This window comes from Perissodus microlepis, chromosome 9 (assembly GCF_051167445.1).
Source record: "Perissodus microlepis isolate ML-2025 ecotype Zambia chromosome 9, ASM5116744v1, whole genome shotgun sequence".
In the NCBI taxonomy this organism is placed as follows: domain Eukaryota; kingdom Metazoa; phylum Chordata; class Actinopteri; order Cichliformes; family Cichlidae; genus Perissodus; species Perissodus microlepis.
In genome coordinates, this window is record NC_140469.1 from 30,548,783 (window position 1) to 30,567,262 (window position 18,480).

Here is an 18,480-nt window from a genome sequence, read left to right on the forward strand (position 1 = left end):
GAAATAACGTTGGTGTTTCCATCATGTAGTAACTGTTGGCTTTAACTGTACAAAGGTTGTTCGACAGTATGAAACACATACAGACTTCATGATGTTCGGCTAATATTTTTATTGTGAATATTAATCATGAGGGTAAACGGACCTGTACACCACAGAGCGAGGTCAGCATATCCACGATATCGTCAGCTCTGAGTTAACACAGTTTCCCGGCTGACTAATCTAACTGTCATCTACGAATATGTCACGGGTAGGGATGGGTATTGATAAGATTTTCACGATTCCGATTCCAGTTTCGATTCTGTTTAACGATTCGATTCTTTATCGATTCTCTTATTGATTCTTTTTTTTAAAAAAAAAAGGAGAACACTAAGGTCGATTAGCTTAGAACTTTGTTTTATATCTTCTCTTTGAACAAGATAGAAATTTAGGAGTAACATGGCCTTACAAACCCAACAGTGAGATCTTAAGAGATCCACAGCCTATGGCTCTTCAATGGGGTGTCACAGGGTCCCCAGGAAAAAAAAAATAGTAAATGTAAAATAATAAAATAAATATTCTTCTGTAGCAATAACAAAGTATAACATAAATTATTCTGTAGCAATTACACAAGAATATCCAGTAATGTCCCTGCCTACAATTAAACACATTCACTTACCGAAAATCGGGGCATCTGCTGTGGCAAATAGGTGCAAGCCTTTGACCACAAACTTAGTCACTGCTCGGTGACATTCGTCTATCCTGGCCTGAAAGGAGACGCTACCGGTAAACTGCAGCGAAAACTGCCAGCATTTGAGCCAGCCAGACTCTGTCTCTCTCATCATGGTCACCTAAATGCACAGTAATGGCAGGTTTTGTAATAAGGCAGATCGCGCTAACATAATATGCACTGTTAGTTGATTATTTACCTGCCGCATTAACGGGAGAGGACGTGCAAACGTTACCGCTGCTGCTGGGTTGAGATTCACGAGTCCGGAGCGGAATTAAAATTACGACATTCATTTCAGGTCATCGCGTGTTTTGTGAGCAAATGCTTTTGCATATTCGTAGTGTTTCCTCCCTTAAATGAAATATCTACTTTGCAAGTATTGCAAGTTGCCCTGTTGTCATCCGTTCTCGTAAAGTATAACCAAACTTTTGAGCATTTGAGCCGCCATGTTTCCTGCCAGCTAAATGACGCTCCACAACGTGGTGACGTCATTCAGGGCGACTGGAATCGATAAGGGAATCATTTGCAAAAATGGCAAACGATTCCAAGGAATTGAAACAGTGGGAACCGGTTCTCAACAAGAACCGGTTTTCGATACCCATCCCTAGTCACGGGTCATATCAATATGATTTTACAGAAAATCATCCTTATTACTGCCACCTATTCCAGAGACGTGAAAATCTACAGCATAAAGAACACAAAAATATAGCAGTCTAATGCAACACTGTAACAGAGATGAACCGTCAGTTTGTCGCAGATCAAAGTGGAATGAAAGTGATTGGTTGAACAGGTGTCCGTGATCTGTGTTTTCTGCATTTTCATCAGCGTAAGAGACTCAGCAGCAGATTAGAATAACAGTTATACATTTAATAAATTACCAAATGAATACACGCAAGAAACGAGCAAACCTGTTCTGACAATTTGAGTTTGTGTTCCCTCAGCTGCAGACTCGCTGCTGTTTAAATGTTTGAGAGGAAGATTAGATATAAAGCAAACGTCAAACATAGACTCAGTCTGCGTTCACATTTGATATGAGGCCAGGACGGATAATGGCTGTGTCCTGTTTTAAGATCATACATGTAAAATTGTTGTCTGACCTGCGTCGATCCAGCCGCTCAGAGTCCGTGGTTACCATGGCTACTGCATAAGCAGCTATGATGTATAATGTATGTTTTTCATTGCAAAAGAACTGTCTGAATGGTTAACTGAAGTTAACTTGGATAAATTATAATTAAGGAGTATCACAGATAATGCCCACGTGAGCTGTGTGACTGTTCACCACTACACTGAAATCAGTAGGCTATTACTGAAATACACGTGCTATATCATAAACTATGATATAAATAGAGAGGTCCTATTAACATGTTTAGTTTTAAAGGACACCTTCCTGCTTTTAGTGTCATTCATGAGCAGTATTAGTTTTCTTCTAACATCCAGAAGTCTGCACGATGTGTTTCATAGTTTGTAACAAGCCTTTGACAGTTAAACATAACATGAGCGACAAAGCAAAAAAAAAATCCCAAAAAAAGAGACAAAAAAAATCACACAAATTATATGTTAACCTCATTTATTTTTAGTTTTAAATAAACTCTAAAAATTCTAACAGACAGCTGGTGCTTAGAATACAGTTGAATAACTATTAAAAAACAGATGATATAATATTTCTGTCCAGGTTGCAGTCTTCATGATGAACATCCTGTTGCAAACCCTGCTCCTCTCGGTGGAAATGCGCCTTCTCTTTCCTCTTTGTATAAAACATTTTAAAAGTCAGTTTAATCTCAAAATTCACTGTTAAATCCAAAACACACCAGATAAAGAAAAGCGAATGCTTCAGTCTAACACATGTGCCAGTGAACCATTAAACGTCTGTAAAACTATGCAGTTATGAAACGTAACTTTAACCTCAGCCAAACCGATTTGCTCAGTTGTAAATAAAACAGTAAAACGTGACCCGACAAACAAAACCTGAGTGAATTAAGTCCAGCTAAAACTCAGCTGAGGTTTCAAAGCTGTGTGCCGGTGATTGGACATGAGCACTTTTGCAAACATGTTCTATGTTGACAACCTGACCAGACATGTGAAGATTACGTTGCGACATTCGCGGCTAAAACACTATTAAAAGTGTAGTTGGTGACAGAAAAACGGGGTATTTTAAAACTACACCACCACCATTGCTACCTGTGATTTGAAATGCATTCTGGGATACCTGGCTGCCCCAAGTCTACACAAGCAATCGATTATCTAGGCTCGACCTGTCTTGACTTACTTTGCACGGCAACCAATCAAATGTTAGAGAAGCTGCATGGGCAGCGTTAACCCCGCCCACTTGATGGGTGAGGCTGACAGATAAAATTATTTCAAGGAGAGAGATGAAGGGGACTAAAGTGCCAAAATGAATTAAATAAATAAATCATTAAATAATTAATTAATTAAAACTGTCAATAATTATTTAAATGTGTTATTAATTAATTAAATGTGTCAATAATTAATTAAATGTGTCAATAATTAATTAATTACATGTGTCGTAAATATTTATGTAATTAATTATTTCCGATTTTAATTAATTATTGCCACATTTAATTAATTATTTAATGGTGTATTTAATTAATTCATTTTGGCACTGCTGGCGTTCCATAATGGCTCATTAAAGTTCTTGTCTTTAGATTAACTTTGTCTGTGTGTAATCGTGATACAGCCAGTGACGCTGTGCAACTAAGTCACGTGACCAGAAACCAACAAGTCACGGCAGAGCAGGAAGAAGGGGGCGGAGCAAAGTGTGTGTGCAGGAGAGGAGTCGAGCAGAGAGAGCTGCTTTTTCATAAAACGGGAGTAAAGTAGTGAACTTAGAGGAGAGAAACAAACTAAAGTATCGATCATAAACCACTGCCAACGTCCTGATCGATATCTGCATCGATCTGCCCACCCTTGTCTCCTGGATCGTAGCTGCGATCAGCGTGAACCACGTGGGTCTCTGCTCCCTGATCTGTTTCCTGTGTTTGGAAAGAGTTCCAGCTTCATCACGGAGTTTCTCTCGGTTTGTGGGCTCATCTAAAGGTAAGCACCGAGCTAACTTTACTGTGAGTTCAGTTCATGTTGAGTTTAGCTCCTGAATGAGGTCTTCTGCTGCTCTCCTCTGTGTCTGTTCACAGTTTATTGTGAACACGTTGAGAGAAGAGTGAGAGAGTGTTTGGAGAAAAGCACCAACTAATCATTAGCTCAGCATGCTGGGAGAAGTATAGAATAGAATAGAATGCCTTTATTGTCACTATACAGTTGTACAATGAGATACAGAGCATCTCCTACTCAGTGTAAACATGCTGGGGGGGGGGTACAGTTCTGCAGCGCTATGTACATATGGACAGTATTAACATAGGGAAAAACATATATATATATATATATATATATATATATATATATATATATATATAAAAAATGTACAATATACAAGCCGTAAGTAATATGTAATAAATAGTGTTATGTATATACAGTTGAGTTATTGCACATGGAATTGGTATAAATAGTTATGTATATACAGTTGAGTTGAGCGTTTGCTGGCAGAAAGTTGGAGCAGAAAAGTCTTTTCATTGTCCCTGCAGCTGTTTTTCTGCCTGCACCAAACCTCTACAGCCTCATTTCTCTTTGAAGTGATAACAGGAAATCAGAGCGATCTGCTGCAGTATCAGGGTCACAATAACTTTATTGTCCTGTTGCTGTGGATGAACACATGAGAGGAAGTGAACTCCTACAAAGTCTCATTTTAATGAGTCTGGCTGCTGTAAAGTGATGCACAGGAAGATGTTAACAAAAACTAATGAAACAGAGATGAAAGTAAACAGTCTAAGTATTTGAAAGCACGGAGAATAAAAATATATTGTGCTGGTTAATGTGCAGCTCTTGGTGATTTGGGAGAAGAAGAATGTTTTTATCGTGTTGTGGATTGAATGTTGGACTTTATTTTTATTTTTTGTTTACAGAAAACAGAAGTTTTGTCCACTTGTGGTTTACGATGGAGACTCTGAGTCTGGTCCAGCTGCTTTTTGGGGGTTCTGTCTCTTAAAGAGTCTATTTACATCTCTCATGTAGGGAGAGAGGACCCATGGAGGGTGCAGAGACTGTGAAGTGGTGATCAGGTCCAGGACATGTTTTATAATCACGGGCGTTGCTGAAGGTGTTGAAAGTCTTGGGTGGGGGGTAACAGGTCATTGTTGGTAGAATCCACAGCAGGAGCTGTTCAGGCTGTTGGTGTGCATTGTTGGTTCAGTGAGGTCTTTAGGTTTGTGGTTGGTTCACTTTCTGAGTGTTTTTCAGACAGAAGCAGAGTCGTTAGATGAAAACAGGTTTGGGAAAGTCTGAGGAACTTGGAAAGCAAAGTGTCGGGACTTCTTTAAGTTGCTTGAAGACATTTCACCTCTCACCCGAGAAGCTTCTTCAGTTCTAAGGTCAGATGGCGGAGATTCTCAGATTTAAACCCTAAAAGGACCCCCTGATGATCCTCTACCTAATCACATGAGCCAAGGTGTGAAAACGGGTGTGGGTCACAATCAGCCAGGCTTTTGGGTGAGCTTATTGTGAAACCTGGCCCCACCCTATCATGTGATTTCCTGAGGTCAGATGGCCCAGGATGTGAGTGGGCGTTAAGGCGTCTTATAAAGAAAGTGACTGGACTTCTTGTGTGGTTAGGCACTGTCCCTGTTAACGAGCCAAGAGCCTTTCTTTCCACTTCCTCCATGTAAAGTTTGGCTACAATGGGACACACTGAGGAGCTCCCAGCACATCCATGTTTGTGTCTGTAGAAACCCTCGTTGTATTTAAAATATGTGGTGGTAAGGCAGAGGTCTAACAGTGTGCAGACCTGATCAGGGTGAAGCTGGTTCTGGTTTGTAAAGAGCTGTCTTGATGTAGTTGTTTCCTGACAGTCTCCACTGCCTCGGTTGGAGGTATACAAGTGAAAAGTGAGACCACATCAAAGGACACTCTGGTTTCATCTGGATCAAGTGTAAGTTTGTGGACCTTGTTGGTGAAGTCAGCAGTTTTTGATGTGATGGGGTGTGTTCCCCACAAGGGGAGCTAGGATGGTGATGAGGTGCTTGGAAATGTTGTAGGTGGCTGAGTTTATGCTGCTACCAATGAGTCTGAGTGGAACTCCTTCTTTGTGTATCTATGGAAGTTCATATATACAGGGTGCAGCATCCACCGGGTAAAGGTGGTGGTATGCAGGGAGCTCAGTGGCTTTTTCCCTTTCAAGTTCTTGTAGGCAGCTGATGACTTTCTTTTTGTAGTTGCTTCTGGGGTTTCACCTTGAAGCTTCATAGGTATTGTTGTCACTGAGTGTAGTAATGTTTATTTGCTCTGCTTCTTCTTGTCAGGGATAAAATACATATCTATACTTATTGTGTCCCAGCTGAGTAACAGGAGGAGAAGAGTCTGGTGGAGCAGCAGAGGAACAGTTTCAGCCATTTGGACTCATCTCAGCCACTACAGAGGAAACAATGACTTCAACACAAAAGGTGAGATAAATATCTCAGTTACACTGTTATTGAAACTGTGTGCACAGCTGGATGTTAACAGCAGCTTTATCTTTTCCATCCTGGGCTCCTCCATACATACAGAATGTACTTCATAAACAGAAACCACAAAATCCCCAAAAGTTGACTCTGTTCATTTTGATGTAGCGATTCCAGTTGCAGATGATCCGTCACCACCAAGTCATTGGTTCAGGTATGTGGATGACACCTGGGTGAAAATCAAACTCAGCACGTACCACATTTCAGGCATCACATTAACTCGGTGCACCGACACATCAAATTCACCAGGGAGGATATGAAAAGTGGCAGGTTAGCCTTCTTAGACTGTGAGATTTCTATCAGTAATGGGGGACATCTAAAAGCTGATGTTTACCCTAAACCTACGCATACGGATCAGTATTTAAGGTTTGACTCTCATCATCCACTGGAGCATGAACACAGAGCAAACACCATCCCTACTGACACAACGGCCAGGAAGTAGAAGAATATCACATCAAGAAGCCCCTGAGTAAATGTGGTTATTCTAGACATTTGTCAAAACTGGGAAGGCACCTAAAGAAAGTTCCAGCCGATCCAGGTGAGAAGGACAACAACGTAAAAACTCGTTCTGATCCCATTTGTGTCAGGAGTATCGGAACCGCAGAGACTAGTTTTTTCAAAACATCTTGGTGGCTTTTAAACCCCAAAACACGCTGCTCCAAAAATTGGTCCACCCCAAGGATCGGGTCCCCAGACACAAACAGAGTAAAACAACCTCTGGCTAAGAGGATGGCACAACACAGAAGAGCTGCTTCGTCAGGTCAGGACTCTGAAGTCTATTTAAACCTACAGGCAGGACAGGGAGGAACTCTGGTTTGAGTCAAGGAGGCCATTTACGTGAAAAGGGAAAGACCATCTCTGAATCGATGAGGGGACCTAAGGGTATTACGAGGGAAAAAAACACAGAAGTTACAAGAAAATACAAAGATCATATTTAATCAGCACACATTGAAACAATAGCATCAGTTGAACTCACAATTTTTCATCAAGTAAAAGATTTTTTTCCCGTGATCAATATTTCTTCAATAATGTCATTTTAATTCCAACTCTCATTGTAGCACATCATTGTAATGTGATAGTATTACCAGAAGGTGGTGGTAACACACCTACAATGTGTTTGTTGACATCTTTGATTCCACTAATGGGGTTTCAGTTTGTTCCACGACTGCATTTCACTCACTGCCTCTGTTTGTATCTCTGTCACTGCAGGACCAACATGGAGCGAGAAGTCAGCGCTCTCAGGAGGCCGACAAACCTCACAGAAGAAAGGGACGGAAAAACTACAGCTGTGATGAGTGTGGGAAGGATTTTATCCGGGCCGACAGCTTAAAAAGACACAAACTCATCCACAGTGGAGTAAAAGCACACAGCTGTGAGTTGTGTGGAACATCTTTTGCCCTGCCTGAAAATTTAAAAACACACCAAGTCATCCACAGTGGAGTTAAAGCACACAGCTGTGACTTTTGTGGAAAATCTTTTAACCTAGCTGGAAACTTAAAAACACATCAACTTACCCACAGTGGAGTTAAAGCACACAGCTGTGAGTTGTGTGGAAAGTCTTTTACCCTGGCTGCAAACTTAAAAAGACACCAACTCATCCACAGTGGAGTTAAAGCACACTGTTGTGACTTGTGTGGAAAGTCTTTTAGCCTGGCTGAAAGCTTAAAAACACATCAACTCATCCACAGTGGATTTAAAGCATACTGTTGTGACTTGTGTGGAAAGTCTTTTACCCTGGCTATAAGCTTAAAAAGACACCAACTCACCCACTCTGGAATTAAAGCGTACAGCTGTGACATTTGTGGAAAAAATTTCAGCCAGCCAGGCAGCCGAAATATTCACCTACGGATTCACACTGGAAATGATGTTTACTGCTGTGATCAGTGTGGGAAACACTTTACAACAGCCACACAGTTACAGCGCCACATGTTTACCCACACTGAAGAAAGACCTTATAAATGTGACCTGTGTGATAAGACTTTTAAGTCTCCACGTCACCTGGAAAAACACCAACACGTCCACACCAGAAAATAACTCTACAAGTGCAGTTACTGTGAGGTATGTATTTATATTTTATTCTTGAATTTTAGCCTGAGTGTAACAAGTCTGATTAGGCGACGTTCAGGATCAAAATGTTGAAGGAATTCCCTGAACTACACTGTGTTTGTGTCTTTGTTTCGAAGCAGAGCGACACAGATGAATCCAGTTCTCAACCCTGTCGTCACTGTGGTGGTGGGAAAGAGTTTCTCTGTGACCTTTGTGGAAAAACTTTCAGTCATCAAGAGAGCCTAATAAGACATCAACGTAGACACCCTGGAGGCAAAATGAGCTACTGCAAAGAATGTGGGAGAGGTTTCACCACATTAAGTGCATTAAAAAATCATGAACTCTGTCATAGTGGGGTCAAAAAGCACGTGTGTGACCAGTGTGGGTCAACCTTCATTACTGCAGTGCAGATAACATTAAAGTGCATAAACGCGTCCACACAGGAGAGACACCATACAAGTGCAGACACTGTGACATAAGCTTCTCGTGTTCAGGTAATCGTAACGTTCATGAACTTACACACATTGAAGGGAACTTCAGCTGTGACCAGTGTGACAAGAACTTCAGACTTCCTACTCCACACACAAACGATCCCAAGCTGTAAATAAATGTGCAAAAACATTCACTTCATTATCTGCTCTGTGCAAACATCATCTAAACTTTACTGTTTTGGAGGGGGCAAACACAGTGTACAGATGACTGTTAGCATGTGCTTGTCAGGCACTCGTTTTGGCTGTCGTGGTTTACACTTTACACTCTTTCATCTTCCTTCGTTTCTCACCTGTACCAACCATTGACTCTCATGGTCATTTTCCCGCTCACACACAACAGGAGGGGTAGTCCCACACATTCTCCCTGCAACACGGACTGCACGACCCACGAGGCTACATTCTTAAAGGTCAGTGCCTGTAACACTCTGCTCATATTGTCTTCATATTAAATGTATTTTTTTTAATAATAATTAAAAAAAAATAAGTTCTTCACGTCGATATGCGGGCCCTGAGTTTGAGACCCGTTTTAATCTTTGTTCCCTTAGGACATAGTAGTGATTAGTAGTTGTACTTTTTACTGTATTATAAAAGTTATAGGAATGTGTTTTTACCAAACTAATATTGTATCAAAACTGTCGAGATGTGTGTGTGTGTATGTATGTGTATATATATATATATATATATATATATATATATATATATATATATACACACATATACACATCAATGTCTTTCATTTGACGTTTCTCAGTTTTTAAAATGTACTTGTTTTTCATGTATTCATTTTATGTGTTACCTCAGTTACACTTTAATCCTTTTTCATATTTCATCTTCTACTGTGGTAATCCTTGTTCTTAGATCCCTTTCTCCCAGAACTCAAAATAATTTCACACCAGTTGCCCTTAAAGCTTCCAATATGAACTAAATCTGTCAACTGTCTTTGAAACAACAACTGCTCTGACTTTATGGCCAGAAAAAAGAATCTCAAGCTAAACTGGTTTTGGTGCTGCACTTCCATGTAATACCAGGTTGTACCAGAAGGTGGAGCAGTGCTCCAAGAGCACGTTCTTATTCACAATGGCAGCAAAGAAATGTTAAAAACAGCACACATCAGGGTTGTTTTAAAGATAGTAGATGACTCCTTTTAGTTCATTCAAATTCTATCAAACCTCTACTTTTGGCTGCTCCTTTCACTTTAGTGTATTTACAATATCCTTGAAGTCTACGTGTTGTTTTTTAATGAATTCATTTTGATCCACATGTTCTGTAGCTGTTTTCTTGTTGATTTGAAGTTTGTGTTATGAAATCCTGATACTGTTAAATCATTAGTTATATCTGATGAACTGTGCAAAGTTTGTAGGGTGTGAAAAATAAAGAAATGGTCTCACAACAAGTAGTTTGAGCCATGATTTCAGATTCAAACTAATTTAACTGTTCTCAGTATCACAGATGGAGGTTTATCAGAGGAGGAGACTTAGCTGTTTTCCACTCACACTGACCAGGCAGCTCATTAAAAACTGGATCGATCTTCCAGGACAAAAAGGTCATAAAATGTTACATTTTTCTCAAACACTTGCTGTGAGTATGAAGTTCGCTGGGGGGGTGTTTAAGATGCTTAAAGGATGAGTTTTCCTTCCAAAGTGCAAACAAACTGTGTGCTTGTTAAAACCTGAAGTGAGATTACAGGAGAGTAAGTTGAGAAACAAAAATATCTGGGGTGCGGTGTGGCAAGAAGATACTCTGAAACAGAAAATCAAAGCACTGCTATGTTTCTAAGGAGCAGGTTTTACAGTGACCAATCAAAGAAAGCAATTCCAAAAGCATCTTCGCCCCTTTTACCATTAATAGATGTAAAGTTTGAGTGCATATGCATGAACCTCATCCAGCTATTACACAGAGGGCACATGGATATCGCTTTGTATTAGTTCTGGTCAATTATGCACCACAATATCCCGAAGCAGTGCCACTGTGCAGGATTTCTGCAAAAAGTGTGGCATAGGCTCTGTTTCATTTCATGTCCAGAGTTGGTATCCCCAAAGAGATACTTACTGACACTGATCACTCAGAGTGATGGGTTGGTGGAGCAGCTGAATAAGACTTTAAATTCCATGATTCACAAGAGGAATAGACTCTAATACAGACAGCACTCAGAGACACAGGGACTGAGAGCAAAAAAGACTTTTATTACAGAGTGCGTGCAAGGAGCACTCAGCAAGTTAACCATAAACTTAAGTAGAGTAACAAAGCAAACTATGAATCTACACTAAAAATACTCTTATGGAACACTATGAACTTAAAGTATACTGTGATCCCTTAACACAACACTTTGAGAGTCATTTACATAAACACAAACTGAGAAATAAGAGTCTTCAAAAAAAAAAAAATAAATAAAAATAAAAATCACTACAGCTACTGTGAGGTGGTCCGTGAGGAGCTGTCATGGCCGAGGGTTGGGAATCCAACACACGGTGTCATCTTTCGAGAAGGACCCAAACGCAAAACTCACCGAGACAAAAGTGAACTCAAAACACAGCTTTATTGCAGGCTTGGAAAGGAAACAAAGAACAAAACTAAACTGGGAAAACTACAAATAAGTCATATGTGAAAACACATGGCGAATCACACAGCTATGAGGGAGACTACGACACTGACAAAGAGAAACACAGGGCTTAAATACGCTGAGGGATAACGAGGGAATGAGAGACAGAAGGAGAGCACAGCTGGGAGTAATCGAACTGGACGAGACAAGGGAAGCAAAACTAGAAACACTGACATGAGACACGGACCTTCAAAGTAAAACAGGAAACACACTGACTGATCTCAGACAAAACCTAAGAACTAAACCTATGATAACCATAACTGAAACCTAGGGAAATAAGAAACAGTACAACAAAGGACTCAAAACATAAACCATAATATAAAAACACAAGACCTCAAAAAGCTGGGTCAGAAAGACCCAGAACCGTGACACACGGTAACTTCCAGTGCAGGACCCCTGAGGAGTGGGACGGAGCGAAAGGGTGTGACGGAATTTTTACGATCACTGTAAATGAGGGAAACGGGTGTAAGCTGGGATTTTGGAAGCTGATCCAAAGTGTATGTAGCAAATTGCAAACAGTCTTACTTTTATTCAGGTGGAGGCAAAGCACAGAGGAGTAGGTGGTCCGGGTGTGGAGAAGAGGTAATCCTGAGGAGTGAGTTTGTTAAAGTCAGTGTTGGGCAGGGAGGCAGGTGAACATGAGTGGGAAGCTGCGAGTAGACCAGCGATTGAACCAAAGAAGGTTATGACAGTGACTCAGCAACATCCAGAGGTTTTCTGTGAGCAGAAATTACAGAGGTCAAACACACGAAAAACTCTGTTGTTTGCAGTGCAGGAGGCCTCCACGGGATTTTGTGCCTTTGCGTTGCATCATCAGCCCATCTGGCCATCAGCGGCAGCAGCGCCTGTACAACAGTGGGGCTAAACTCAGATTATTTTCACTGGGAGACAAAGTTCTTGCAGTTTACTCCCTTCTGCTAACTTGAAAGAGGTGAGGCAATTCTTGGAACTGACTGGTTACAACCGCCAGTTCGTGGCCGGCTTTCTGGAGCTGACCAGTCCCTTAATTTAATTAATTCTTATGGAGATTTACTGCAATTGGCTATAAGTGCTATCAAATTAATTTACAGCTTACTGTAACTCACTAAATTTCTTTGAGATTGTTGACAGTCCCATCAGATTGAATTCAAAATTTCCAGAAATCCATCTTTGTTTGATTTCAATATCACAGACATCCTGCATGAACACACAGCTGCTTCAGTGTTTGCAGATGACATTAGTGACCATTGCAACAGTCAAAAGCAGAATTCATGATCCATTTCACCTTGATTGGAAAAGAATTTATCTCATACCAGATATGGAATCTGCCTGGAAATTATTTTATGAAGAGTATAGTAAAGGAGAAATCTGCTCTCTCTTTCTAGTCCCTGTCAGGACTCTTGCTGCAGCATTTTGAATTAACTGAAGGCTTTTCAGGGATTTTAGGACATCCTGATAATAATGAATTACAGTAGTCCAGCCTAAAAGTAATAAATGCATGAACTAGTATTTCAGCATCAAACAGGATATTTTAGAGATGTTGCACAAATGGAGGCAAGCAGTCTTACATATTTGTTTAATATGTGCATTGAAGGACATATCCTGGTCAGAATTACTGAAAGGTTCCTCACAGTGTTGCTGGAGGCCAAGGTAATGCCATCCAGAAAACAAGTAAATCCTTATTCGGTTCAGTGGAAAGACAAGCTGTTCCAATTCCTGATAATGCATTGCTTTCCAATGGTGAAAGTCTTGATGGATGGCTGCTATGAGGAAAGGCAGCCCAGAAACTTTACCAGCGGGACACATTATTGTGTGCCTCAACTTCACTGGGTTTTTCGGTCTTTTATCACAGGCCAATCTGCCATTTTTTTTTACTTTCATTGGTTAGGTTTATGGATTAGAGATCTGATGTAGATTATGATATTAACATTTTGGGACACATCGACAGCAGTGGACCTTGGATTGATTGGGTGTTTCGGCCATTATGACTAGACACCCTCATCCAGGGAGGCCCTGCCAGGGTTGATCAGGCCAAGGAGTGTCTCACATATTAAATTGGTATTTCTCTTCTACTTTCTTCTGTTTAGTTTTCTACAATTTTTCTATCAATTCACTGATATTACTTACCTTATTGATATTTAGGAGCCTCACTTCTTTGAAGGGATAGAAAAGGTGATAGAGAGAAGTAAGACAAAAGAGACAAGATAGGAGAGAGCAGACCCAGAAGGGAGGCGCCTGATCTGGCATCCCACATCTCCGTGCCAGATCGGGCTGTACGCTTTATCTCCCCACTGCTCCATTTCACTGCAGGACAACTTGCACGTGAGAAATAAATAAAATAAAGTTTAGCCACAGCCAGTGAGTGGTCCTCTCAGCAGTGTTAGCTAATTCTCTTATAGCCTGCCATTGCGCCTGTCCTCTGATTCCAATCTCTCTAAGCAGTTTTGCTGTTGTAATGCTGACAAAACTGGCACAGAGCTTCCTCCAAGCATTACAAAAGATTCACATCAAACTTATTGCAGAGTGCTTGGTTGCTTTTATGAACATTTTATAATGTCACAGTTTGATACTCTGATGATTTCTCGTGAGCACTCCTTTAGTTTGAACCCAGTGACAGTATGAAGTTATTATGAAGTTTGCTGCCCTGTCACAATCACCATGCTTCATCAACATTTTATGATGTGTGTGAATTTTGCTTTCCACTGTTGTTTTGTTTGTTTTGTTGATTAAAACAACCAAATGCAGCTTTCACAGTTTTTCACGTGTTGTGAAACTGTGATCTTTGGAGACGTGGAACGTAAATGTGTTTGTCCGAAAAACACTTTGGGTCAACTTCTGCTGTTTTAAATGTGCTACATAAATAAGAATGATTTGACTAGAAAAACAAAAAGTGTTTTTATGTTCAGACATCTTTATTCTTAACGTATTCGTAACGTTAAAAGTTTGATTTATTCCATTCCATTAAAATAATTCATTTAACATCTTTTATTGGGATTAATATAGTTTTAATATGAGCTTTCAGTTTATAGGTAATCAGCCTACTGAAGTAACAACTATGATGACCAGTAACATTTTGAAGTGAACATGAACTAATGCTGAAGATCCAACTCAAGTCGTGACTGAAACTTTAGTTTCAGCACTAAATGAGTGACTTAGATTGAAAATGTGACGTCATTTCCGGGGTAAAACTGCAAAAGATTGTAGGTACGAGTGGCAAGCGGTACTGGTGCATGCAGGCTTTCACATGAAAACAGTCACACAGCGATAAAAAGAAACACAAAGAATGGCAAGAAACTGTTGTATTATTAACTGCAATAGCCAGTCGCATGACAGCCACGGGAAGCCGACGGGTAAAGTGATCGGTTTTTATCGGATTACATCGTGGAAGAGAAATTGTTTAAGCCATGTTTCCGAAGTAACAAAGAGCCGACGGATGGCCTGGATTGCAGACCAAATATAACTTCCCAGAACACTCCAGCTCACGTGTTAGTCTGCTCCAAGCATTTCCACAAAGGTAAGTCTTCTGTTGTAGTTATCATAACATAATTGTTGATGTGGTTACAAATAAGTCTTTATTTGAATTGAATTGGTTGCGCTATGCTGCTTTGTTCACTGTGGCTTTGCGGGCTAATGTTTGTTGTGTTTTGTAGGAAAACCAGCCTACAAAATGCTGGAATGTGATCGAGACTGGCGCCCTCTATCAACCTGGTCATACAGAGTTTAAAGCTGCTACTACAGCGGGATTTGATCGGTTAAGAGAGAGAGCAAGATCAAAACAGCCACGAAACGTCCCGCATATATGTGCCCAAGTGTTGTACTGAAGCAATCAAGTGATGAATAACTGTTTTCCAGTATGTTGTTTTGCAATGTTGTTGTTTTTTTGTTGCATTGTTGATTTGTTTTTCACCGAAGCAGCTAATAAAGCACAATTGAATACAATTTTGCATCTTTCTTATAAGATTCTATAATAGAATGAAACAATAATGCCAGTTATAAATAAAGACAATAAATTGAATGAATTATGAAACACTCATTTTATTTCTATTAGATCTGAAAAAGTTGTGTAATACTACAACCTGAAACAATAAATAGATTGTGTTGGCCTGTACATTAGATAAAGAAAAAATGTAACAACAGCTGTGAAATGGAATAGTCCAAATCACCAAAGTAAACTGGACCTGGGCTTGTTGCAGGGATCTGAAGTTACTAAACATTTTGTGAGTGTATGAACTCAAACTTAGGACCATATAATAATAAATATGTGCGTGATGAAAGTTGGGCAGCACGCTAACGTCCTTACTCCACTCTGTATGCTCGTATGGGTCTGACCCTTTCACTCCTTTGATTTTTCCTCGTACTTTGTTTTGCCTTTTCATCAAGTCTGTCTTTGTACGGACCTGCCGTGTTCTCCGTCGTTTTGAACATCACTGTTTTTGGGGCAAATAAAATGCAAGTATGGATTAAAACCGCAGAATTAATGATTACCGGTGCTGGAAATACTAGCGCTTGATGCAGTGTTTTGATTTTGTTGCCACTCGTACCCGGCATGCAATGCGCGAAAGTCACGTGGTCTGTCGCCCAAACGTAGTTAGTCAATGCGGTCACGTGCCTGACTGACAAGGACAATGGATCCGAGCAACGTGTGTGCAGGAGAGGAGTCGAGCAGAGAAAGCTGCCTTTTCATTAAGCGGGAGTAAAGTAGTGAACTTAGAGGAGAGAAACAAACTAAAGTATCGATCATATACCACTACCAACGTCCTGATCGATATCTGCATCGATCTGCCCACCCTTGTCTCCTGGATCGTAGCTGAGATCAGCGTGAACCACGTGGGTCTCTGCTCCCTGATCTGCTTCCGGGGTTTGGAAAGAGTTCCAGCTTCATCACGGAGTTTCTCTCGGTTTGTGGGCTCATCTAAAGGTAAGCACCGAGCTAACTTTACTGTGAGTTCAGTTCATGTTGAGTTTAGCTCCTGAATGAGGTCTTCTGCTGCTCTCCTCGGTGTCTGTTCACAGTTTATTGTGAACACGTTGAGAGAAGAGTGAGAGAGTGTTTGGAGAAAAACACCAACTAATCATTAGCTCAGCTTGCTGGGAGAAGTTGAGCGTTTGCTCACAGAAAGCTGGAACAGAAAAATCTTTTCAGCAGCCCTGCAGCTTTTTTTTCTGCATGCACCAAACATCTGCAGCTTCATTACCGCGGTCACTACATCCACGGTTGAAAAGTATTTGCGCACCTACTAGTGATGGGAATTCCCACTCTTTTTAGAGAACCGGCTCTTTCAGCTCGACTCACTACAAAGATCCAGCTCTTTTGGCTCCCAACCGGCTCTTCATTTTGTTTTGTTGCTTTAATAAATTATTATTAACAACAATATAAAATAATGCACAAAATGAATTACTCATGTAAAAAAACACGTAGTTTTACTTATATATGTTTATTAGGGCTGCCGCAAACAATTATTTTGATAGTCGACTAGTCACCAATTATTTTTGCGATTAGTCGACTAATCAGATCATGCATCCATTGGACGTACAACGTACAGCTTATTGCACCAGCATGCATCTGCTCTTATATAGCTATCATTAGCTTACAGCTTTAAGTGTTTAAGATATGTGCTAACTAAAAATAAAGACAAGATGATCGTTTATTGAATTTAAATGAAATTTGCAGGTTGTTTCAGTGAATTTTAATAAACTCAGCCGTCTGTTCCTTGCTATCTAAAATATAACAGGACACCAGAGTATCTTCAGTTGTCTGCTTTTTGGAGTGACTGTGGCTCAGGGGGTTGGGAAGCGTATCTGTAACCGGAAGGTCGCCGGTTCGATCCCCGGGCTGTCTGTCCTACCGCCTACTGGTGATGGCCAGTAGAGGGGCCTATTGCGCGATATGGCAGACTCGCTTCTGTCAGTCTACCCCAGGGCGGCTGTGGCTACAGCCGTAGCTGCCTCCACCAGTGTGTGAGAGTGAATGAATAGTGGAGTTGTAAAGCACTTTGGGTGCCTAGAAAATCCAATCCATTATTATTATTTACGTTTATTCAGCTGTGTAAAAACTATAACTTTAATCTCAGCCAAACCGATTTACTCAGGAACAAATAAAATACTGAAAAAAGCCAAACAATAAAATTTTTGAGTTACCTAAGTGACTTATATATGTTTAACCTGAGTAGCGAAAGACGGCGGTGGGTTTGAAAACGATTTGCCGGGAGACCTGTGTTCTCACCGGCTCTAGTGAGCCTTGAACCCGGGCTAGCTATTGACCTGTTGTGTAACAGACGTCTCCGAAAACGTCGGGACGCTTTTGAAAATATGTGGTGTCTTGATAAACTGAGCAGATATTTGAGGTTTACACAGCTACATTCTCGCCTGAAAACATGTTAAACGTTTATTTTGTGACCCAGAAAGATTAATAAGAGTAATATTAAAACTAACTAGCTGCCGCCGTTGTTGGAAACTGAGCTGGGCTGCGCTATGAATTCTGCGACACAGCTTCTTCTTCGGGGTTTAGCGACAGCTGGCATCCTTTTACATGCAGTGCTGCCATCTTCTGTTTCAGTCCGTTATTACACTCTTAAATCCTACTACTTATTCCTGCATCTTTTGGGCTCTTACAAAGCTTCAAACGACGCATCGAATATTAAATTAGTCGTCGACGGTTTTGATAGTCGACGTAATCGTGACTAGTCACAAGTTATAGTTTTTACACGGCTGAATAAACGTCAAGCAGACAGCTGATTATCAGAAGTGTGAGATGCTCGAGAATATACTCAGGCGTCCTGTTATATTTTAGATAGCAAGGAGTTTATTAAACTTCACCGAAACAATCTGAAAATGTCATTAAAATTTAATAAACTATCATCTTGTCTTTATTTTTAGTTAGCACATACCTTAAACATTTAAAGCTGTAAGCTAATGATAGTTATATATGAGCAGATGCATGCTGGTGCAATAAGCTGTACGTTTTACGTCCAATGGATGATGATCTGATTAGTCGACTAATCGCAAAAATAATCGGTGACTAGTCGACTATCGAAATAATAGTTTGTAGCAGCCCTAACGTTAGAACAGGCTTTTCCCCGCAGCACGCCATATAAT

The 18,480-nt window shown here is 40.4% G+C and overlaps 1 pseudogene across 1 annotated transcript in view; it reads left to right on the forward strand.

Annotated features, from left to right (window-relative positions):
- Window positions 1–3,200: 3,200 nt before the first annotated feature.
- The window catches only part of LOC146380819 (uncharacterized), a 28,113-nt pseudogene continuing 12,833 nt past the window's right edge, over window positions 3,201–18,480 (forward strand). The window contains exons 1-3 of the transcript XR_014801332.1: window positions 3,201–3,760; window positions 6,073–6,213; window positions 7,480–7,891. The product of XR_014801332.1 is annotated as an uncharacterized LOC146380819 (transcript). The remainder of the gene's footprint in view (window positions 3,761–6,072; window positions 6,214–7,479; window positions 7,892–18,480) is intronic.